The sequence below is a fragment of the Phascolarctos cinereus genome, unplaced genomic scaffold, assembly GCF_003287225.1.
Source record: "Phascolarctos cinereus isolate Bilbo 61053 unplaced genomic scaffold, phaCin_HiC Scaffold_4;HRSCAF=312, whole genome shotgun sequence".
NCBI lineage: Eukaryota > Metazoa > Chordata > Mammalia > Diprotodontia > Phascolarctidae > Phascolarctos > Phascolarctos cinereus.
Window position 1 is genome coordinate 656,074,133 of NW_027555847.1, and position 24,144 is coordinate 656,098,276.

General features: G+C 37.8%; 2 long non-coding RNA genes across 3 annotated transcripts in view; one reads left to right on the plus strand and one right to left on the minus strand.

Moving 5' to 3' along the window:
- Positions 1–1,389: 1,389 nt before the first annotated feature.
- Positions 1,390–22,892, minus strand: LOC144457059 (uncharacterized). The gene is made up of 3 exons (XR_013486375.1): positions 22,633–22,892; positions 17,502–17,685; positions 1,390–1,472 (listed from the first exon to the last, which is right to left on the minus strand). It is a non-coding gene; the product is annotated as an uncharacterized LOC144457059 (long non-coding RNA).
- The window catches only part of LOC110214305 (uncharacterized), a 45,311-nt gene continuing 23,115 nt past the window's right edge, over positions 1,949–24,144 (plus strand). For both annotated transcript variants that reach the window (XR_013486372.1, XR_013486373.1), the window contains exons 1-2: positions 1,949–2,036; positions 6,427–6,485. This is a non-coding gene — a long non-coding RNA (uncharacterized LOC110214305). The remainder of the gene's footprint in view (positions 2,037–6,426; positions 6,486–24,144) is intronic.

Here is a 24,144-nt window from a genome sequence, read left to right on the forward strand (position 1 = left end):
AGTGGCTCTAATTTTCTTGAAGATTTGTTTGTCTTTCCCTTCTGTTTTCTTCTATTTCTTAGCATTGCTCACTTAAGAAAACCTATTTATCTCTGCTATTCTCTAGAATTCTGCATTCCATTGCATATATCTTTCCCTTTCTCCTTTCCCTTTTGCTTTCCTTCTTTCCTCAGCTATTTGCAAAGCCTCGTTAGGCAGCCATTTTGCTTTCTTGCTCTTCTTTTTCTTGGAAATGTTTTTTTGTTGATCCCTCCTATACACTATTGTGAACTCAGAGTTCTTCAGGCACTTTAACAGATCTAATTCCTGAAATCTACTTATCACTTTCACTTCATATCCATAGGGGACATTATTTAGATTATACCTATAACTCTACAGTCTGGTGGTTTTCCCTACTTTCTGAAATTTAAGTCTGAATTTTACAATAAAAACTCGTGATCTGTGCCACAGTCAGTTAGGTCTTGTTTTAACTGACTGTATAGAGCTTCTCCACTTCTGGGTATAAATCATATAATTAATCTGATTTGGATACTGGCCACCTGGTGATGCCTTCTAGCCATTCTGTCAATACATTTTGTGTGTCCCTAGGTATTTAAATGCTGCCCCCCCATTAGAAAGTGAGCTCCTTAAGGGTAGATATTTTCCCTTTTCCATTTTTCCTTTCTCTATGTCTCTGGTACTTAGCATAGGCACATAACAGGCACTAAATTAATGCTTGTTGTCTGATTAATAATGCATAGATCTGACCATATCACATTTCTGTTCAAAAACTTTTCACAACAGCTATTCTCTAAAATACAAACTTCTTTGCCTGACATACAAAGCCCTCCACAATCCAGTGTCACCCTCCCATTCCAGTCTTATTTTACACATACTCCTTTACACATCCACGCAGCCACTCTGTGCTATTAGCCATTCCCCAAACTTCATGCCATCTCGCACCTCTGTGCATCTGTCCAGGCAGAACTCCTAGACCTTGAACATTCTCCCTTCATCCCCTATAACCCTTCTGTTTCTACAAGAACCATTTCAGTAGCTCTTGCAGGAGTGGGGCTGACCCATGGGTCCCCAGAGAAGCATTCCTATGAGCTGGGGAGTGACAGGCTGCTACATATGCCCAAAGGAAATAGAGTAATGAGGCAAGGGAGAACTGACCCATATGTCCTCTGGGGGGAGGCACATACCCAAGTGACCTCTGAAAGGTGGGACACATTTCTCTGAGTTCTGAGGAGGCAGTGTCAGCTGGGGGAGGGGGTAGACGAACCAGCATGAGCTCTAACATGGAAGTGTGTGTGTGCTGGAGCAGGGGAGCGGGCAGGAAACATGACTTAGCACTTACCCTGGCGTGATTTCAGGAGGCCGGTCTCTGAGTCTCTGGGTTTCTGGAGGGGATGAGTTCACAGAAGGGATGGATGGTCAAGGCTGCATCCTCACAAACCCTTCAGGGCGATCGTGTCCAGGCCTGGGGGCTCCTGTTTGGGGATCGCTCCGTAAGAGGAAGGGGCTCCGCTGCCAGCACAGGCCCAAAGACAGCTTAGCCACAGGAACCCAGAAAACGAAAGTGATAGTGCAGACTTGGGGCAAATGGTACACCCGAATCTGCCTAAAACTCTGAGCAGGTCACGGGCCCCGCCCCTCTAGTTACCCTCGTCCACTCTCCTCTCTTTCGATCTAGTCTTGGCCCCTCCACCAGGTCCGCTCCTTCCCCTGGCCCCCTCCTCTCGAGACTGTCTTTACCTCCTTTTCTCTTAGCCCTGCCCCCTCCAGCCTTTTGGGTCCTCTGGACTCAGAAGTTAGCGCAGCCTCTCCGCCCCTTTCTAGAGGGAAGGCTGCCCTGTGCATCCTCCCCAAAGAGGCGGGCGCTGCTGTGGGCAGTGGCAAAGGCCAGGGACAGCGAGGTCTCCATAGGCTATGAATGCCAAAGGATTGGGTGGACTCCAGGGCTGGGGTCCGCGGGCGTAATTCTGGTCTGGCTTCTGTAGTGGGGACAGCTCGTGCCGATTCAAGAGGAAGCCCAGCAAGGAGCTGGGCCACAGGTGAGCCTCAGCGCCCCAGCCTGCCCGGACCCGCCAAGAGAGGGACTCTCCTCTTCCTCTGGCCCCTTAGGTCCACATCAGCCCTTTCCTCATCCTTCACTCTTGCCTTTTTCACCTCTCCTTCCTTCCATCTTCATCCTCCACAGCCCCCTATCCATTCATCCTCCCCTTCTTCCTCTGCTCTCTGTCCTTCTATCCCTGCCCCTGAAAATAAAAAAAAAAATTAAGTGAATGTTACAGAATTCCTCCCCCAAAAAAATTGGCCCCAAAGAAGAGATGTGAGAAAACACATCCTTCCATTTCTTTGTGGAGATGAGAGGTCCACAATCGTGCAATAGTGTATACATTTTCAGACTATTTTTGATAAATTAATCACTTTTTATATTTTTTTCCTTCTTCCTATATTTTTCTGTGTTATATGGTATGGCTCTCTGTGAAAGGGAAGGGTACTGGGAGAAATTAAGATATTGTAAAAAAAAATATGATTTCAAAATTATTTTAATTTTTTTTAATTATTACAAATCTTTTCCTCATATTCCCACTCACAAAGAAAGACAAGAACTTTGTTAACAACTCTTCTTAGAATTCCAAACTTTTTATTGGCATATAGTTGGGCAAAATAGTTCCTAATTATTGCTTTATAATAATGGCCTAGCTATTCCATATCTTAAATTGTGTTATAAAGCATCAATCATCAAAACTGCTTGGTTCTGGCTAAGAAATAGATTGGTGGATCAGTGGAATAGGTTAACTATGCAAGACACAGTAGTCAATGACTATAGCAATCTATTATTTGATAAGCCAAAAGACCCCAGCTTATGGGATAAGAACTCACTCTTTGACAAAAACTGCTGGGAAAACTGGAAAAGAGCATGGCAGAAACTAGGCATAGATCAAAATCTCACACCATATACCAAAATAAAGTCAAAATGGGTTCATGATTTAGATATAAAAGCTGATACTGTAAGTAAATTGGGAGAGCAAGGAATAGTTTACCTATCAGATTTATGGAGAACAGAAGAATTCATGACCAAACAGGAGATAGAGAACATTACGAAAAGCAAAATGGATAACTTTGATTACATTAAATTGCAAAGTTTTTGCACAAACAAAGCCAATGCAGCCAAAATTAGAAGGAAAGTAAAAAATTGGGAAAGAATTTTTACAACCAGTCTCTCTGATAAGTGCCTCATTTCTAAAATATATAAAGAATTAAGTCAAATTTATAAGAATACAAGTCATTCCCCAACTGATAAATGGTATGGATATGAACAGGAAGTTCTCAGATGAAGAAATTAAAGCCATCTATAGTCATATAAAAAAATGCTCTAAATCTCTATTGATTAGAGAAATGCAAAACAACTCTGAGGTAGCACATCACACCTATTAGATTGTCCAACGTGACAAAACAGGAAAATGACAAATATTGGAGCAGATGTGGGGAAATTAGAACATTAATGCATTGTTGGTGGAGTTGTGAAATGATCCAACCATAGTGGAGAGCAATTTGGAGCTATGCCCAAAGGGATATAAAAATGTGCATATCCTTTGACCCAGCAATAGCATTTCTAGGGCTATATCCCAGAGATATCATACAAATGGGAAAAGGACCCACATGTACAAAAATATTTATAGCAGTTCTTTTTGTGGTGGCAAAGAATTGGAAATTGAGAGGATGCCCATCCATTGGGGAATGGCTGAACAAGTTGTGGTATATGCATGTAATGGAATACTAGTGTTCTATAAGACATAATGAACAGGCTGACTTCAGAAAAACCTGGAAAGTCTTGTATGGTCTGATGCTGAGTGAAGTGAGCAGAACCAGGAGAATGTTGTACAAAGTAGCAGCCATGTTGTGCGATGACTAATATTGATAGACTTAACCCTTCTCAGCAATAGAAGTATCTAAGATGTCTCCAAAGGCCTCGTGATGGAAAATGCTATCCACAAAGAAGAAAGATCTATGGAGTTTGAATGCATATCAAAGCATACTATTTGCTATTTTTTTTTCTTCTGCTGTGTTTTGTTTCCTCTTTCTGGTGGTTACTCCTATTGGTTCCAATTCTTACTTACAACATCACTAATGTGAAAATATGTTTAATAGGAATGTATATGTAGAGCCTATATCAGATTGTGCACCATCTTGGGGAGGGAGGGGGAGAAAAATGTAAAACTCAAAAGCTTATGGAACTGATTGTTAATAATTCAAAACAAATTAATTTAAAAAAAGAATTCCAAACTTTGGTGGTGCACAGAGGAACACTCTTGAGTCTTTCATTTCTACAGTAATTTACTCAGTAATTATTTACAAACAATATTATTGAGTAGCGTGTCTTACTGAAAAAAGTACTGGTTTTCTTAGACTAGACATATCCAGAGTAAAAAAAATAAAGTGGGGAGGGGTTGAAGGGCTTCCCTTCTTTCTTTTCCTATGAATACTACCAGACTTTATATGTAATCCCTGTCCCAAAGCCCATTAGTATGGGACTCTCTCCCTATTGATGAAGATGAATACCCTGCTCTATATGGGTGGCAGAGTGGAGGTGGCAAAAGCAGAAGAATTCCAGTCTTCTTCATGACTTCAGACTTTGAATTTTTTCAAGTGTTTCTGACTTTAAAAGGGGCCAACCCCACTTCAGGTTGCTGAATTAAAAGGCCTTGGGAATATGTAAGTGGAGCTGGCATTCTGCATAATGTCCTTAGCTCCTACTTGTTACTCTAGAGACTTTGGAGAGTTTCCCCTTAGGTGAGATACAAGATTCTCTCTTGGTTGAACTGTTACTTTGCTCCCAATGACACTTCCTTAGCTATAAAAATGAGCACACCCTTTGACCTGACGATACCATTACTGTGCCTGTACCCCAAAGACATCAAAGAAAAATGAAAAGGGACTACATATGTGCAAATATTTATAGCAGATCTTTTTGTGGTAGCAAAGAATTGGACATTGAAAGGATGCCTATCATTTGGGGAGTGGCTGAGTAAATTATAGTATATGATTGTGAAGGAATATTATTCTGCTATAAGAAATGAAGAGCCTGCTGGTTTGAGGGAAAACCTGGGAAAATTGATGTAAACTCATGTAAAGAGAAGTGAGCAGAACCAACAGAACACTGTCCACAGTAACAGAAATATTGTAAGGATAATCAGTTGTGAACGACTTAGCTATTCTGATCAATACAATGATCCAAGAAAATTCTAAAGGACTTATGATGAAAGATGTTATTCACCTCCAACAAGTGGTGGACTCTGACTGCAGAATGAAACATACTTTTTTAAACTTTATTTTTGGTGGTTTGGGTCTGTGTTTTCTTTTGAAACATGGCTAATAGGGAAATGTTTTGCCTAACTTCACATGTGTAATCTATAAGAAACTGCTTGCCTTCTCGAGGAGTGGGGAGGGGAAGGAAGAAGGGAATTTGGAGCTTAAAATGTTAGAAAAATCAATGTTAATTTTTTTCTACATAAAATTGAGAAATATCTAATGAAATAACATATGTGAGGGTAGAGTTCCTTCTCTATATATTGTCTGAAATATAGCATCCTAAGTATACTTTATTTCTGTTTTGCTACCAATTTGGATAAACACATTTTCTTTGCTATTTGCTATGTGTGTTCATTGTGGAGCTGGTGTTTAGCAGAAAGAGGCCAAGCATTGGCTATACAGCTTGGGGTCCCCTTTTCCCCAATAATAATGAGACAGAGCAATTAAAAGTTAGATTAAACCCAGTCTATTACCTATACTAAAATTATTTAAGGAATCAGATAGATAAACATCTAGTGTGGTTATCCCTCTATCTGACCCCAACTTCTACCTCCTCTCTGCCCTGGCAGGAAGGAAAGTTTCCCTTGGAGAAGAGCAGGGGGGAGAAGAGACTACAGATGACTATTGTGCCTTTGCCAATGGGTGATGGAAGAACATCTGCATCTGGAGTCTTTCCTACACATAGGGGCTTCTCTTCATATATTATTAGAATTAATAATTTTATGAATATTTCATAGAATTCAGTTATAAATCCATCTGATCCTGTAGTTCCTTATCGCCCTTTAGAATTTTGTGTATGGCTTGTTTGATTTTTTTTTTTGCATTATTTAAATAATCTATACTTCTGCTCATCTGTGTAGTTGTATTTTTGTAATTATTCATTGATTTCATCAAAGTTACTAGTTTTGTTCACATATAATTGGGCAGATTAGGCTAATAAGTTCCTTTGTTTTCTCTCCAATAATTGTGAATTATCCATCTTAAACTTTGATAGGAACAACATGGCTTTCATTCTCTAAATCTGACCAGCTAACCATTTCTCTTTTATTAGTTTGAAAGATAACTCCTAAATGTATTTATATACTCCATGTGGTTTATTTATTTCAATTTTGTTAATCTCTTTAGGTGATTACTCCTCAAGACCCCAGGCAGAAGTCTGTTCCTTTGGGCCTAAGGAGAAAAGGGTAAGAATAATTGTGTCCTATTCTAGCTAATCTAAATTTATACAGCCATCAGTGCTGGGCACAAAGATGGCAGGCCTCAGAAGTTTGTCTTCCAAGTCAACTGCCTGTCTTCTTCCATCCTTCCTACAGTTTCTCACTACCTCAGATTAACCCCTATCTACTCTTGCCTTCTTGGTGCCCTGAGGGTGATGACTCAAAGGAAGCAAATTTTCAATGAGGGGTATGCTTCCATCATTTTGGTAAGAAGTGAGCTTGTTCTAGTCCCAATTAACAGGTTTCATCCATAGATTAACTACAGAGGAGGTTAGAATCATTAATTCTTTGGTCTTTTCATCTTTAATTAAAATATAATTCTTTATTGAAACAACACTTAAATGCAGATTGAACCAAAGGCCTCAGTATGTAACCCAAGATTCCATTAGATTTTGGCTGCCATATTCCATGGTTGACTCATATTAAATGTTCAGTTATTGAATACTCCATATCTGTTTTTCGTGAGTTGTTGACTCCACTTCATCCATGTAAAGTTAATTTCTTTGGGTACAAATGAAAGCTTTACATTTATTTTATTAAATTTCAGTATGTGATATTTGACCTTTTCTCTTTTTAAAATTGTTTTTATTTATTTATTTAGTTAAATATTTTCCAATTATATGTAAAATATTTGACATTTTTAAAAGGTTAAGTTGCAAATTCTCTCCTTTCCTCCCACCTCTTCTCTTTCCTTGAGAAGGCAAGAATTTGATATAGATTATACACATGAAGTAATGCAAAACATAAGTTACAAAAGAAAACACAACTCAAATAAACAATAAAAACAGTATTTAAAATGTATGCTTCAATCTGCATTCAGAGTTCATCAGTTTTGTCTGATGAACTCTGAATGCAGATTAAAGGTGGATAGAGGTGGGTAGCATTTTTCATCACGTGTCCTTCACAATTGTCTTGGATCATTGTCTTGATGAGAGTTAGCCAAGTTTTTCAAAGTCGATTATACTTACAATATGCTGTTCCTATGTACTCATGTTCTCCTGATTCTCGTTTTACTTTGCATGACTTCATACAAGTCTTTCTAGGTTTTTTTCTGAAACCATCCTGCTCATCATTTCTTATAGCATAATAGTATTCCATCACAATCATACACCACAACTTGCTTAGCCATTCCCCAACTGAAGGACATCCTCTCAACTTCTAATTTTTTGACATCACAAAAAGAGTTGCTATAAATATTTTTGTGCAAATATGTCCTTTTCCCTTTTATGTGATCTCTTTGGCATAGAGACCTAGGGGTGGCATTGCTGGGTGAAAGGGTATACACAATTTTATAGAATTTGGGTATAGTTACAGATTGTTTTCCAGAATGGTTGAACTAGTTAACAACTCCAACAATAGTGCATCAGTGTCTCAATTTTTCCACATGCCTTCCAGCATTTGTCCTTTTCCTTTTCTGTCATGTTACACAATCTGATAGATATAGATTTAAGCTTTTCTTCTAGACCTTCAATATTTTGGGGGGTTCTGATCATCATCCATTATGCTAATATTTATTTATTATTTAGCTCTAAGTTTGCAGTTGTTCCTTTTCCTTCCTTTACTCTTGTATAGTTACCCCAGTTGGTAAAGGTCAAATCTCCCATTTTCCAACTCAGATTATTCCTCCCATTAGTAAGTGGAGGCATCATCCAATCTTTTCATTTATAGTTGAGGAACTACAACTCAAAAAGGTTATGTGCCTTACTCGTGGTCACAAACATAATCAAGCTGAGATGTGGCACACTCTGAAAATTTCAAAGATAAATTCTAGTTGCCACCACCACGACCACCACCACCACCATCATCATCAGTATTATTAGCTGACATAGTTTTAATCTGTCTTTCCACTGTCCTTTGTTGAATGTGATTTTTATTGCATTATGACCCAAAAGGGATATATTTAATATTTCTTACTTTCTACATTTGATTTCCTTTCAGTTCCAATTCACCTTTCTCCAAAGTCATATCTAACTTTTCTAATATTCCATTTACTTCCTTAGTTTATTTACTGTTAATTTTTTGGTTGGATTTATTGAGTTCTGAGAGGGGGCAGTTGAGGTCCCCCGCTAGTAGAGTTATGCTGTCTATTTCTTCCTATAACTCACTTACCATCTCCTTTAAAAAGAATTTGGATCCTATACTACTTGGTGCATGCATATTTAGTATTGATGTTGCTATCGCATGATAACTTTTAGCAAGATGTAGTTTCCTTCCTTAACTCTTTTAATTAGGTCCATTTTTCTTTTTACTTTATCTAAGACCAAGATTGCTACTCCTGCTTTTTTTTTTTTACCTCAGCTAAAACAGAAGAGATTCTGCTCTAGCCCCTTACATTTACTCTGTATGTGTCTCTCTGTTTCAAGTGTGTTTCTTGTAAACACTATATTTTAGGATTTTGGCTTTTGATCTAGTCAGCTATCTGCTTCCATTTTATGGGAGAGTTCATCCCACTCACAATCACTCTTATGATTACTACCTTTGTATTTCTCTCCATCCTAATAGTATTATCAAAAATTAATGAACTACACAAAAACTTTTTGAACCACTTATTAACCAATAGTTAAGTTAAATAAGAAAAATAAGATTATTTTAACATGTTTTATTCATGCCTTTTGTTTTTATATAGCATCTCAATACCATCAGTGAACTCTGTCTTTTATAACAAAGAATAACAATAAAGTAAAAACATAAAGTGTAGTAATTATATCTGATAATATCTGCAATATTCTGTCCTGGCAGTCCCTTACCACTTTATTATGAAGAAGAAAGTCTATTCCATTGTCTGTTCCCCAGACGAAAGAATTCAGCTTCCTATTCATAGTCTTTTCATATGTGATGCTTTAATCATTCTTTATATGCTTCTCTTGGTTCTGCTTATTTTGCTCCCCATCAGTTCATGCAATCTTTCCCATGTTTCTCCGAACTTATGTTTACCATTTATTGAACAATAATACTCTATTACATTCACATGCCAAAGTTTTTAAGCCACTCCTTGGCAACAGATCACCTAGATAAGAAGAAATGGATGGTAGCTTATTTACGAATCTATAGGATCATAGAAGAGCAGTTCTTAGGGACAAATTTATATCATTTGACGTCTACATTAATAAGCAAAGAAGAAAAGAAATTAAGCTCATGAGAAAAGGAACAAAGCAATAATCCAAAAGAAGAGAGACATTATTAAAAGATAAAATAGAATAGAAAATATAAGAACATTTTAATTTCTTTAAACCCAGCTTCTGAGTCTATGAAAAAAGTAAATAAAGGCCCCTAGCATTAGCAAATTTAATATGAAAAAAGAAAACAAAAATACAAAAGGAAAAAGAGGTGTCAAAGCAAGTGGAAGGCAGGATGGTACAATGGAAAGTATGCTAAGTTTGGAGTCAACAGACCTAGGTTCAAACCCTTGGCAAGTTACTGACGTCTCTAGGCCTGTTTTTTTATCTGTAAAATGATAGAGTTGGACTAGATAACCTCTAAGACTTTCTTCTAGCTTTAACTCTCTGATCTTATAAAATACAAAAGAAATCCAGAATATTATTAAGAAATGCTATGCATGGTGATAGGCTAACAAATAAGAGAATTTAAAGGAAATAAAAGATTATATATAAAAATATAAGCTGCCAAAATTGAAAAAATAAAAAATGGATAATTTAAATAGATAAGACAAGTCACCAAAGCATTGTTACACACACACACACACACACACACACACACACACACACACACACACACAAACTGGTCCACATGGTTTCACAGTAGAATTTTTAAAATTTAACAAGAACTAAATAATGCCTTTGATGCATGTATTATTCATAATTATAGAGTAAGATGAAATATCACTTTTTATGGGGCGAATTTTTAACCCATGCAAAAATAACATCATAAAGAAAATACACCAGTTTCATTAGTCTTGCTCCCTCCAGTTTCTCCTCTCTCCCGTTGTGTCTCCAACCAGCTGCCAAAGTAATCTTTGTCAAGCATAGGGCTTACCAATTCACTCCTTTGCTCAAGGAGCTTCAGTGGCTCACTATTGCCTTTAAAATAGAAATTGTACATCATAAAATTTAAATCCCTCTGCTATCAGGCTTCAGACTGCCTACCTTTCTAAACTTAAAATACATTACTCCAGTTTATGCAGTTTCTTGTTCCAGACAAATTGATCTATTTGGTGTTCCTCAAGCACAACAACCTATCTTCTATCTTAGCACCTTTGCACAGACACAGAAGTGCACTCTATCCTTACTTCCGACTCTTAGTGTCCCTATATCCCTTTAAGTTCATCTCAGGGGCCATCTCCCATGTGAGGCCTTTCCTATTATCCCTAAGTTGCTAGTGTTCTCCTCAAAATTATTTTGTATTGATTTTGTATGTAATTTTGTGTAAAATAGCAAAAGTCAGTATAAAAAAGCAAAACAAATTCAAGCAGCTGGCAGACTAGCTGAGAGAGTGGTCTAGCCAAATCCCAGAGAAGGACTCTCTTTGGGGGCAAGGGGAGAGAGCCTCTATCTCCTTCTCCCTAACTCCGTTGAATACAGGATAACTTTGTGGACTTTAGAGAGTTAGATTTCTCACTGAGAAACTACTTAAAATATCAATCAGGTAATAGTAATTTAGTTAAATGCCTTTCAAACTGATCAATTCACAGAAAGTCATTTATCTGGAATTTTTGTGCTATCATAGTAGTTTATATACTGCCTACCACCAGGATTTTTTGTCTTGAAATTTGCTTAAGCTTGGTTTTAGTAATGCTTTAAAATGTTTAGTCTATAATTTCCCAGTTTTGTTAACATTCCATGCCAGTTAGAAAAAGTACCTATAAATGAGATACCATTTTTTTTACTTGTATTCCTGCAAGGTCTGAACACTACAGTGCTTATCCTTTACACAAGCCAGCATTATGTTAAGCACTTCACAACTATGTATTTCTCCCAACAACCCTGAGAGATAGGTGTCAATGTTTATTTTTCCCTTTGTGCTTACAAGGACTGATTAGATTCTCTAATTTACTACCATTACAATATTTTCAACACAATTTTGATTTATAATGACTATTGGTAATAACTAAATTTCATTTTGCACAAGATTCCATTGTTTTTAATTGGCTTATATTCAAAAAAAAATTCATAGTGACCTTCCCAGCTTCCTAGTACTGCTTCTTTGTTTCTTTGAGTTACCCAAAGAGCCAAACCAATTCTTTTGAATCTTCTAAATTACCAACACTTTAGCATGATTATTTAAGCCAGAACATAAAAAGTAATCATTTCTCTATCAATCAGTTAATTAACATGCATTTTATGAAATTTATTTTGTCATCTTATATTGACTGGGGAAGGAAGACATGTAGCAACTGTCAAAGAGGGCCGTGCATTTTTTTAAAAATGTTAAATCTTTTCTATTTCAATGGGATTAAGAACCTCTCTGAAATCTCCTTTTCAAAATTCCAAAATCCTTTACTTTTAAACCCTGAATTTAAGCAATGTCAGTGCAAACAGGTTCCACCTTTCTTTATCTTTTGCCTTTGACTCATCCTTCTTATCTCCTTATGCAATAATACTCTTTCTTTATTCTACTTGCTTAATTCCTCTAGTAAACTCTTTTTTGGTTCTTCAGTGGTTACACATTTAAGGGCTTTTGGACAATTAAAACTGGTTACAATCACATAATTTTTTGTCAGTGATAGGCAAATAGACCCCCAAAATAATTCACTCAGCACAATTTCCTTATTATAGGGTGTCACAGATTTCATCAAGCAGGATGACTTTGAAGAAGAAATCATCTCTCTCCTCAAACTTAACCTCTTTTATGCTGGAAAGGTATTCCTCCAGCTATTTTGGCAATGCCCAGGGGGATTGACCAAAGCCCAACTGTGGCAAAGGAATGTAACAGAAATTGCACTACTAAAAAAACTATCTGACAGAGATTGTACTTTTCTGAAGGGCTCAGGATGTAACTTTTTCTCTATTTCCTTTCAAATCACTCAAAATTAAGTCATTATTTTGTTTTTTAAATAATTTGAACCTTCTTTTCCCTCTCAAAATTTCAGTATTTTATACCTTTATAAGCCATATGCTTCTTTTAATTTGATCTTTTCTAATGTGAACACCCTCTATTAGTTGTCCATGTCCATGTCCATGCATATTCTTGTTTAATTCTCTCTTCAATCATTCTTTCCTTAACTTACTATAGCCTTATTATACAATTTGAACTTATTTTCACTAAACAGTTGGCTTAAGCTGCAGTAGTAGCATTACATTTCACTTACCTTCAGTTGCTTTCTGATTTCAAAACAAGTTTCCTTTTTCCAGAAACACTTTGTGATTCACCTTCAATAGGGAATTCCAATAAGAACTTCCATGGTGCCCTCAGGTTGGTTGTTTAAAAGCAGTAAACAACAGAAGGGTAAATGAATTCCTGTTCTACCCACATTTATTCTTTTCTGAAGATGGTCTAAAATTTCTTTATTCAGCCTTCTCATAATAAAAATTCCTTCCTGTAATAAATGGATTCCAACTCTGAGTACAGTTTTTAAGTATGCCTTTATTCTACACTAAAATTAAAACCTGTTTCACCAATTGATACCCCAGAACTTCAGACTTATCAATTGGCCAGCTGAAACTTCTTCAGGCTTAATAAATATGTTTCCTTTTTAAATTCTGAATTGTGGAATTATTTAAGATCACAAGATTTTTAATCTAATTTCTCCTGTGCTATTCCCTAAGTTTTTTTCTTATTTTAACACTTCCTTGAATTGTTATTTCACTGAATCTCTTTTGAACATATCTCATTACTAATAAGACAGTTCTTAAAATACAAACATCAGCTTTAAATGAATCCCCAATCATTTTAAAGGTCTTTTCAAAGAATAACTGGTCTGTGTTTTTTTTTTGCTATTGTTGTTTTCGTTAAACTCTGCAGAGTTTGCTAGTACCTCATAAAGCTCATCAAAATACTTTATAAAGACATCCAGATTATAATTTAGAAATAAAAAAATAATTATTCCTTTTTCACAAATTTTGTTTTCAATCTTTTTTTTTTTGTATCTTAGATTTCAATTAATTTCTCTATCTGTCTTTCATCTCAGTAATCTCCAACATGGCCAGTGTTGGAAAGAGAGGGGGAAAGAAGAGATTTGTCCTCTTTAAGGCTTTTCTTTCAAGTTTTCTTTCTTATAGCCTGTTTCTTTTGGTTGATCATGCTGAAAGAACAGGCGTAGGTAAAACACCTGTTAGCTAAAAGTTTGCATAAAGCCCAAATAATATAGATAAAACAGACACTTATTTCACATTCTCCTAAAGATTTTCCTAGTTGTATAAGGTCCCTTTCTATCTGAAATAAGGAACTCACTATTCCTAAATTTATTGTCATCATTTACAAAACAGAAACACACAGAACATATAACAAGACACAACATTAAATCAAGCTTGAATGACTAGGTTTTTCTCTAGGACATTTTGAAGTCAAGACTTTACCTGTGTCCTCTATTAAGTATAGACCTTATGAATGTCTTGTGGCTGGGGTCCTGCTGTCAGGATAATTCTTCTGTTTCTAGTTATGCTAATGCTTTTAGAATCTTATCAAAAATGTAATTTACTAACAATACAAAATTATTTTAGTCTAATTTACCAATTGTATTCACAACTTAAAGTACACTTTGTATTTAGTCACTAATACTAGTCACTAATAGAAGAGCTGATTAAAGTTCCATTCCTCTAGACTTTTTGCCAAAGTATAATCACAGGAAAAAAATTGAGAATGATGAAGAATTTAGCAGTAGCAATAGTTTGTTCTAAGCTGATTTGGGAAGGTTATTCAATAGAATTCCACAACTTTCTAAGTAATCAAAAGTTCCATGCTTTGGCCAAAACAATCCTCCAAACTCTGTATTCTCAAACCAAATTTTACACAGCTTAATAATTCTTTCTTTAGTCATCCCCAGATAAGGACTCCACCCTTGTCCCAGCTAGGATCCATTTCTCCTCTTATGCCTGACCCCATCTCTCCTGCAGGCATCCCCAACCAGGAGCTGTACTTTTTGGAGGAACTTCTCCTTAAAGAATTGGACTAGATTCCTGAGGTACTCAGCTTTTGTCTGAGGAGTTTCCCAACTGAAGTCATTAGAGATGACCCCACCCCCACCCTGCTTTGATTATGAATGCAGGGAGGTAATCTTCTACCTACCTGAGTTCTACTTTTTTGAGCATCTTTCCTACAGCTAACACTGTAATATTCAGGGATTTGTTTGGGGCAAATTTTCCAATACTTACAATTCTTAATTTCTAGGCTTAATATTTAGTTAGGGTCCTAAGACCAGTCAACTAGGGCCTAAAGTTCCTTTAAAAGTGAATATTCAGGGCATTGAAGTACGGGACCCTGCAACCTATTTTTGTTGGCCTGTCCATGACCGACCTGAGTGAAGCAACCCAAAATTGTTGAGGACCCCAAGGGTTATTTTTTAAGTTTGAATAACCTCCTCCCTCCTTAACTTCCTGGAACATTTCAGGTCTCATGAGGCTCAAGGGCATCCTGTTAGCCCCCAGATAAGGAGCTAATGGCTGGCTTCTGCACAAATATTGCTTATGGTGATAAGGACCCTCCCTCTTGTGGTTTTTCCCTTTATAAACCTTGCTCTTTCTCCATTCAGGGCTGCTTGATTTGGGACTTCCCCTTGCAGCCGAGCGCTTCAATAAACCTCCACATTAAATTTCTGATTGGGTCTCTGTCTCGCATCTGTAACGGCACAACAAATGGCTGAACAAATTGTGGTATATGAATGTAATGAAATACTATTATGCTATAAAAAATGATGAGTATTGGGGCAGCTAGGTGGCGCAGTGGATAGAGTACTGGCCTTGGATTCAGAAGGACCTGAGTTCAAATCCAGCCTCAGACACGTAACACTTACTAGCTGTGTGATCCAGGGAAAGTCACTTAACCCCATTGCCTATCCTAAAAAAAAAAAAAAATGATGAGTAGGCAGACTTCAGAAAAACCTGGTGGAAAGACTTGTATGGACTGATGTTGAGTAAAGTGAGCAGAACCAGAAGAACACTGGTACAAACAGTCACACTGAGCAATGACTAACTTTCATAGACATGGTTCTTCTCAGAAATGCAAGGATCTGAGACAACTCCAAAAGACTCATGATGGAAAAGAACTATGGAAAAGAGAAAGAACTATGGAGTCTGTATGCAGAACAAAGTATACTATTTGATCCTTTTTTTCCTTTTATAACTAAATAGGCCTCATTAAATATTTAATAGTTTTCAAATATTCAATTTTTATCACATCCTTTAAAAATGCCCAATTCATGTGTAACAGCATCTAGATTAAAAGGGAAGTTTTGTCTAACAGCATTTCTGTTTTACAATGCTCTCACAAATTTTACAATATAAGTTTAAAAATACAATTCAGTTTAGAAATACAATAACATAAACAATAAACTTCAGATGACATCAGTTGCATTTCCAAATTATCACATATAAAAATCGTTGATCTTATTACCTTTGGGCATTTTAAAACCACTTTAAACTTAGAAAATATTGAACAATTATATTCAATTAAAGAAATAATAATCATGGTAATGCCAGACAGGTGCTAGTCACTGTGTTAAGCACTTTACAATCATTATATCATTTTGATATCAAGAAACTGTGGCAAACAGATGAAATAACTTGCCTAAGATTAGACAGCAAATACATTTCTACAACCAGAACAGAGAAGGGTGGCTTCCCCAAGGGCAGAAGTTGGCTGGCTCCCCCACATTGTACTGCCATGCTAGGCACTGGTAGGGGCACCCAGACCCTCCCAGGCAGCAGCAATGCAAGGCCTGCCAAAGGCTAGGCTTGCCTTAAAGACATTGCTGCAAATAGTTTAACTTTTTTTCACTTCTTTCATTCTGAGATTTCTTCCAACTAGCTTTCCTTCATTGCCTTAGAACAATGAAACTACTCATCTTGCCAATTGCCTTAAAAAAAAAGTTTTAAAAACCTTTACAAGATTTAATCCTTATTTTTTTTTCTTAAAACAAATTCTACATAATGTTACACTAAAACTTACTAAGATGTTTCAGAAGGGAGGGAGTTCCTGAAATGACTCCTAAGTCTCAGAAGGCTCTCCTACAATCTTAAAATGACTAATTGTGAAACTCCTTAATGATTAATCTCAAACTCTCCAGAATCTACTAAGATGTTTTTAGTAGTTCTACAAACTTTTATTATCTGACTTAATTTCTGTATTTCCAACTTGGCCAGTGTTGTAATGATGAGGAAAAAGAGTGTGTTACAGGCTTTTCCTGTTTTCTGATAACCTAATCTACCTTGGAAAGCCTAAGGTAGGAGTTAGTCCTGATTACTGGAACAACTACCTCAGCTATGACAACGTAACAAGAAAATTCATTAATCTTTTGTATTTTTTCTTTAACTATAGACCTTAGGAGTTTTTTTCTGATTAGCAGCATTTAAAATTTTTCAAGGTAGCAGAATCTAGCTTGCAGCACAAACATGGTACAGACATTTTACAAACACAGAGGCAAAGAAACAGACAAAATGACAAGACAAATAGAAACAACAAAGTCCATAAATCTGATTTTATCTGGTTGCCCAGAAGAATGCAGGAAAAAAAAAGAGAGCGGCGCACACAGATCACAGCAGTAGAGAGGCCAAATTACAGTTCATGACCAAACATTCTTCAGCCTGCTGAGAGCCAAAAACAAAAACAGAGGCAGGTGAGAGTTTTCTGGCCTGTGGGGGCTGGGCCAAAACAGAGGAGGCAGGAACTATTGATTATGGAGGGAACACAGTAGTGAAGTATGCAGAAAAAAAAAAACAGAGGCACACAACAGCAAATTTACAGAGGTGCTCAGAGACCAGAGGATATCCTTACTAGAACCATATCAAGGATGGAAGTTTTCCTCACAAAGAAAGGTGAGATCAATGAAGGATGAACTAGGACTGGCACAGGAACAAAGAACAGAGGACTCACCAGTTGAGGGTGGGGTCAGATGCTGGAGAAACAAATCTCCAGTAGTGCCTAGTCCACTCCCACTGTTACCAGAAAGTTTACTTGGTCCTGTACTGTGTCCAGTTCCACTTCTGACACCAACGAGTGTCAACTTGACTGTAACTGGCCTCTAACTTGTGGGTTGCCAGAGCCAAAACAGAACAGGCTAGAAGCAAGACACAAACAGAAGTTTAATCAATTTCAAAGTGAGGAAAATGAGACTTGTAGGTGGAAGCCTTACCTCCTAAGAAGGAAGATTTATCTTGCTAAGGGAAAGGCAGAGTTTATATACATACTGGGCTGGAGCATGACATAATCATTTTTAGGTCTTGAGTTGCTGTTCCCATAAATCCTGTGGGAAAGTTCTTTAGTTAATTGTATCAAGTCTTGGGGGTTGTGATGACTCTTTGGGGTACAGAACTAGAGTTCTGTGATAGGAACAGGAGTACAATGAACAGGGATTGTGAGCATGTCAGAGACGTGATAGATGTTGGCTGTAAGGTCCCTGGGAAATAGAGTGAGCTAAAATCAAAACTCCCTCAGTAAACACCTGGAGCTGGTCAAAGAAATACATTTTTCAAGGGAATGAGATCATCCAGAGCAAAAAGAACTATTATTATGCCATGCTCAGGGCGCAGCCTGCTTTCTGGTTCTTGGCTCTGGGAAACAGAGGGTCTCAAAAATATTTTGATACATATTATCTGAGATTTGAAGGAAACTGGGGAATCCAGGAATTGAAGATGAAGAGAGCATATATTTCAGGCATGGGAGATGAATTGTGTAAAAGTTATGTATGAAAGACTGAGAATAGGCCAGTTTGGCTAAGTCATACACTGTGTGAAGGGGAACAATAGCAATAATAAAAGAAATACAAATAGAAGGAACCCCAATAGGGAATGAGTTAATAAAATATCTTTTTTTCCCAGACAAAATGATGATATACTTGGAAAATCCCAAAGACTCAACTAAAATATTAGTTGATACAATTAATAATTTTAGCAAAGTAGAATATAAAGTAAATCCAGATAAATCATCAATATTTCTGTATACCACAAAGAAAACCCTGCAAGAAGAGAGAGTAATAGATACTCTGTTTAAAATTAATCCAAGGACAGCTAGGTGGTGCAGCAGATAGAGCACCTGCTCTGAAGTCAGGAGGGCCTGAGTTCAAATCCAGCCTCAGACCAAACACTTAACACTTACTAGCTGTGTGACCCTGGGCCAGTCACTTAACCCCAACTGCCTAAAAAACAAATTAAATTAAATTAAATTAATCCACAAAGTATAAAATACCTGGGAGTACACCTACCAAAACAGACCCAGGAACTACAAAAACAAAGTTATAAAAAATAAAACATTTTTATTCAGATAATATCAGATTTAAATAATTGGAGAAATAATAATTGTTTATATAGATAGGGCCAATATAATAAAAATGACGGTTTTACCTAAACTAATTTATGTTTTCTTTCTCATTTAACAAGCATTTATTTAGTGTTTATTACTTGTCAGACACTGTGCTAAGCATTGGTATTATAAATACAAATGGTAAGACAGTCCTTGCCTCAAGGAATTTCCATTCTATTTTTTACCCCCTATCCTGTATAAGGTCCCATGTGGAAGTATTGGCAAGGTGTTGTGATGGCCAGGGGATAGGAAGACTGATTCCCCAGTTGGGGAAAAGCCATAAAACTCAGTAAGAAGTAAAAGCCATAACTTCAGCTCTGGAAAAGGTGGAAGTCTGGATATGGTGATCTGTTAAAATCATAATTCAGACACTGAGTCATAACTTAGATAATGTATCAGACCCAGCATGTGATCAATACACAAACCTGTGTTTGGACATTTTACCCAACAACATTGGCTTAACATCTAAGCTTGGAAATGAGCTCATTACTAAGCAGAAACCCAATGTATAGACTAATCAATAGTGGCATGCTTTATAGCTCCACCTCACTTTGCTTGATTTCTATAATTATCACTGGGCTTTCCGGGGGTCTTTGTGGAAATCTAGCTTATAGTCTGTCCACTGCCACAGACTTATGACTATCAAACTCTTGGCAGGAATCTATCATACTGCCCCAATCTAAGTATCGAATTGATTAAACTACTACCTATAATTAGTCGGAAGCTCTTTGGCCTCTTCCTCTGCTATCAAATTTGCCCCACTGTTTGGGACAGAGGTACAGAGTTCCTAGGTAGGGGATTCTGAACCCTACAATTGGCATAGTCAGCAGGATACCAAAGGAATGCCAAAGGGGAATTGGGGCAGGATAATGAAGGGAAAAGGCTGGTGGCTGACAGGGGATGGCCTTTTCCCAAGGAATTGGGGGAGCCACCACCAAGTGAAGGGAACAGCACCAGGTACCTTGACCTGGGAAGGGAAAGGCTGATAACGAAAGAGAAGCATGTAGAAACACTGGCTTGCTGGTTAGCCAGGTTGAAGGGAGGTAGGCATATAGACAAGAAGGCAATAAGGCAGGGACCCCTGGGAAGAAAGCAATACAGAAGAAGATTCAGAGGATGGTATAGAGTATAGAAAGAGTTTCTTTCTCTTTCTCTCACTCTCTCCCTCCCTCCCTGACTGCAGCAGCTTCAGAGGAGTGGATGGACAGGAGAGAAAAAGAAAATATGTTCAGTAAAGTATAGATTGTTTGAGATATGATTATTAGAAGTATGTAAGAATGAGAGTAGCATGGGCAAAAAGAAAGTTCTAATCTGTTTGCACTGACAGTGTTAACAGGATTTGAGAGAGGTTTGGAAAGTTTTGAAAAAAATAGTTGTTGATCTGTTTGTGTCTCGTGATTTCTGAACTGCAGTCAGGTTCTTTCCATCGCCACACCTCCCACTCTTTGAATGACTGGTTTATTGTTTTACAGCTAGAGAAGAAGGTCATTTCAGTGATTACAGAGATGAGCTTGGGGGCTATGTCAGTGAAAAGTTTCAAGGCTTGCACTTAGAATAGAACTGGCTTTTAATCATTTCCTGGCTCACGAAAAGAGAAAAGGGTTGTATGTGACTCAGGAAACGAAAAGCAATTGAGTTTGATTGGAACATCTAGCTAGAATTAATAAGAGTCTTAGAAAACAAAGTTAAGTACTGGTTTGTTTTTAAATAACTTTTTAAATTAGTATGTGTGTTAAAGTTGGAGACTTGATTGTAAATTATATGAGACTCCTATTCGTTTTAAGAAATCATAGAGGGCTATGGGTGAATTCATAAGCTATGGGTTCTGTCTGAGATTGTGGAACCCAGATTTGAATTAAATTAAAACATGCTTCTAAGTGTGATATTTTGACTAGATTGAATCCTAATATAATTATAATCTTTGGCAGTGTGTTGGCTGGAAATAGTGGACTCCATAATATGAAATGTTTGGAATAAATAGCAGTTGTGTAAAAGATGATACTATAATATTAAAATCATTACCTGAGAGTCTGTATAACACCAGTTGCAACATAGATCTAGATGTAATTTAATTCATTCTGGTCACATTTTAAGTGAAATGTGTCTCTCCTAATTGGATGGTTAAGATAAGTCAGAATTTGTTATGCTATTTGTCACTAAGACAAATTGGGAAGATGCATAGATCTGAAATTTGTTAGTTGGATGACCTTAAGCAAGTTACTTCAGTTTGTTTCACATGAGTGTAAAGTGCCTAACACAAAGCCTGGCAGAGAGCAGACATGATAAACACTAACTTTTACTATTAGTTCCTTAATTAGATGTGATCAGTACACAATGGCAATGGTGATGAGATGCCTGATTTTCTGTGTAATTTGGAAAATGCATTCAACAGAATTGGAGCCACCTAATCAGTAATGGGCTTGTTTCAAGTTTCAGATGCACAATATTGTTTCAAATTGGTAAACTTTGTATCAGTTTTGTCAAGCAACTTTGTATAACTTAGAGTATAAACTGAAAGAAACTAAAAGACAGTGGGAAAATTGTTTAAAACCAGTTAAGTTACTTGGTCAACCCTGCTTAAGCCTGCCTTATAATGTTTTGACGCTGAGTCATGACTTAGATAATGTGTCAGTTAACAGTCATAACACAAATACAGTAACCCATCTGTGACCAGTACATGATCAATACAGAAACCTGTTTTTGGGAATTTTACTGAATGATGTTGGCTTAACACCCAGGCTTGAAAATTACCTCATTACTAAAAAAGAAACCCAAAATATCCAGCAATCAAAAGTGATGTGTTTTATAGCTCTACTTCCCTTTGTTTTTATAATTGCCACTGGACTTTCCAGGGGTCTTTGCAGGGATCCAACCTATAGTCTGGCCACCACCCCAGACTGATGACTATCAAACTCTTGGCAGGGATCTATCATACTGCTCCAATGTAAGTATCCAATTGATTAAACTACTACCTATAATCAATCTGGAGCTCTTTGGCCTCTTCCATTGGTATCAGACTTGCCCTACTGTTTGGGAGGGAGGTACAGAGTTCTCTAGGTGGGAGAATTCTGGAGCCTACACTGAACATTCCCAGTTATTGAATCTCTGGGCTTTTCACCAACCCAGTTCTCTGCACACTTTTTAGCTTGGCTCTGGCCTTCCTGAAATACAGCACCCAGAACCAATGACAGTGCTCTAGATATTGTCTGAGCCAGGCAGCTCACAATGACTCAATCCCTTCCTATCCTCTGAGCACCATGCTGCTCAATACAGCCTGATTTCCATTCCATCCACTCTGTCCTGCGCCCTCTATTCCATGCAATCCATTCTGGCTACTTTATCCCCTCAATTTTGTAATGTTCATGGCACTTCCTCTAGTCTGCCCCAGCCACACCCCCCATCTGCTCCACCCTACTGCATTCACTCCTCCTCCCTTAGCCCACTCTGATTGTAATAATAAATAATAAACTGCTCCACCTCTGCCCTCTTCATCCTCATCTAACACATGAGAAGCAGGGTGGCTAGAACAGCTGTTCAGTCCCAGGGACTATACAGACCATGATTTCTATCTGATCCCTGGCATTATGGTGACTCTAAGGGATTCCTTGCCCCTTCACTAAGGTTTAGGGACCCAGAAAGAGAAAGAGCCAATGTGAGCTAAGAGTGAAGAAGAAAGAGTGAGGCTAAGGGCAGAGGCCAGACTTACCTCTTCAACTGTGTTGAGCTGAGCTGAGCTGAGCTGAGCTGAGGGACAATGCTGAGTAACTGTGGTTGCTGACCTATATACAGTGTCTCTTTTTTCCTGGATGCTCTCTGGGCTGGGAGTCAGTCATGGTATGGGAAACAAATTTCTTCTCCACCACTTCACTTTTATCTCCTCTATCCACTCCCCATGACTTCCTCCTTTCCCCCAGGCAAGGCATAAGCAGACATATTTACTCTCAAAAGGGGAGATCCCCTAGAACAGAGCCCACATTTATCCAGTTTCCACTCTACCTGCTGAAACCTGCTCCACACCTCCTTTGGTGTCCTTATGAAGTAACCCAGACCACTCTTACCCCAATATACAAACCCACACACAATCCTTCCCAGGCTTATGGAAACTGTGACTGCTCCTCTTCATTGTTATATCTGTCTGTTCAGGAGAAGTCCCATTAAGCTGAGAGTTCTTTTTTTATTTTATTTTATTTTTTATCCCTAGCCCTTAGCAGGGTGCCTGGCACATATTAGATCCTTAATAAATTCTTGACTTTACTTAGACTCCTGCTCCAAATCTAACCCTCTTTCCATTATAATGTGGTACTTTCCAAACTGATAGCACATTTCACAAAAGAATAAGATATGATATTCATATATCAAGTGAAGACTCTTTATTTTGGCCCAGAACTATGATTTCATCTGTTTAGGGAATGACTGATATGGAAACTCCCTCTGCTAATACGATTATCTTGGAGTGTGGCTTGGGGCAACAAAAGGTTAAATGAGTTGCCCATGGTTGGTCACAGAGCTGGTGTGTGTGTCAGAGGCAGGACATTCTGAGCCCAAGGCAGGCCTCCTGGCCATTATATCATGCTGCCTCTTAGATTCTTTATCATTACATTTTAATGTATTACACTTAGAGGCAGGACTCTAATACCAGCCTATTAGCCCTCTCAGTTTCAGGTTCAACGTTGGGACAAAATGTCCCAAGTCACTGAATATTTAACACTACACATTTAATAACATTTGCCCTAACATAGCAAGGATATATAACAAAGACACAGTAGCACCTGACTCCTCTGGATGCAATCCCTTTTGTCTCCTCTGGAAATGCATCTGGTCAGTCAGTTGCCAGGATATGGTGACTCACGGGATGTCAGGTACCCACCAAATCTGAGAGGTGCTGTAAGACCAGGAAGCTGGGTCAGGGAAGCTTGGCCAATCAGGATTTGTGGAGGGGGGAAGCTTGATCAGGAAGCTGGGAAGCTACCTCAGCAAACTGCTAGTCTTGTCACACTTACAAATGAAAGACTGAGACCTAAAATGGAACATGAATAAGCCAGAGCATTAGCAGGCAGGCGCATCAAGAGATGGATAAAACCAGAGCTGTCACTGGGAGGTAAGGTGTTCTGGTCTTAGGGTCACCATATAAAGAAGGAAGGTGGGAGACAAGGTCAGCAATGATTCCTAGAAGAAGAATATCCAGTTCCACTGAGTTCTCTCCAACCACCCACCCCCC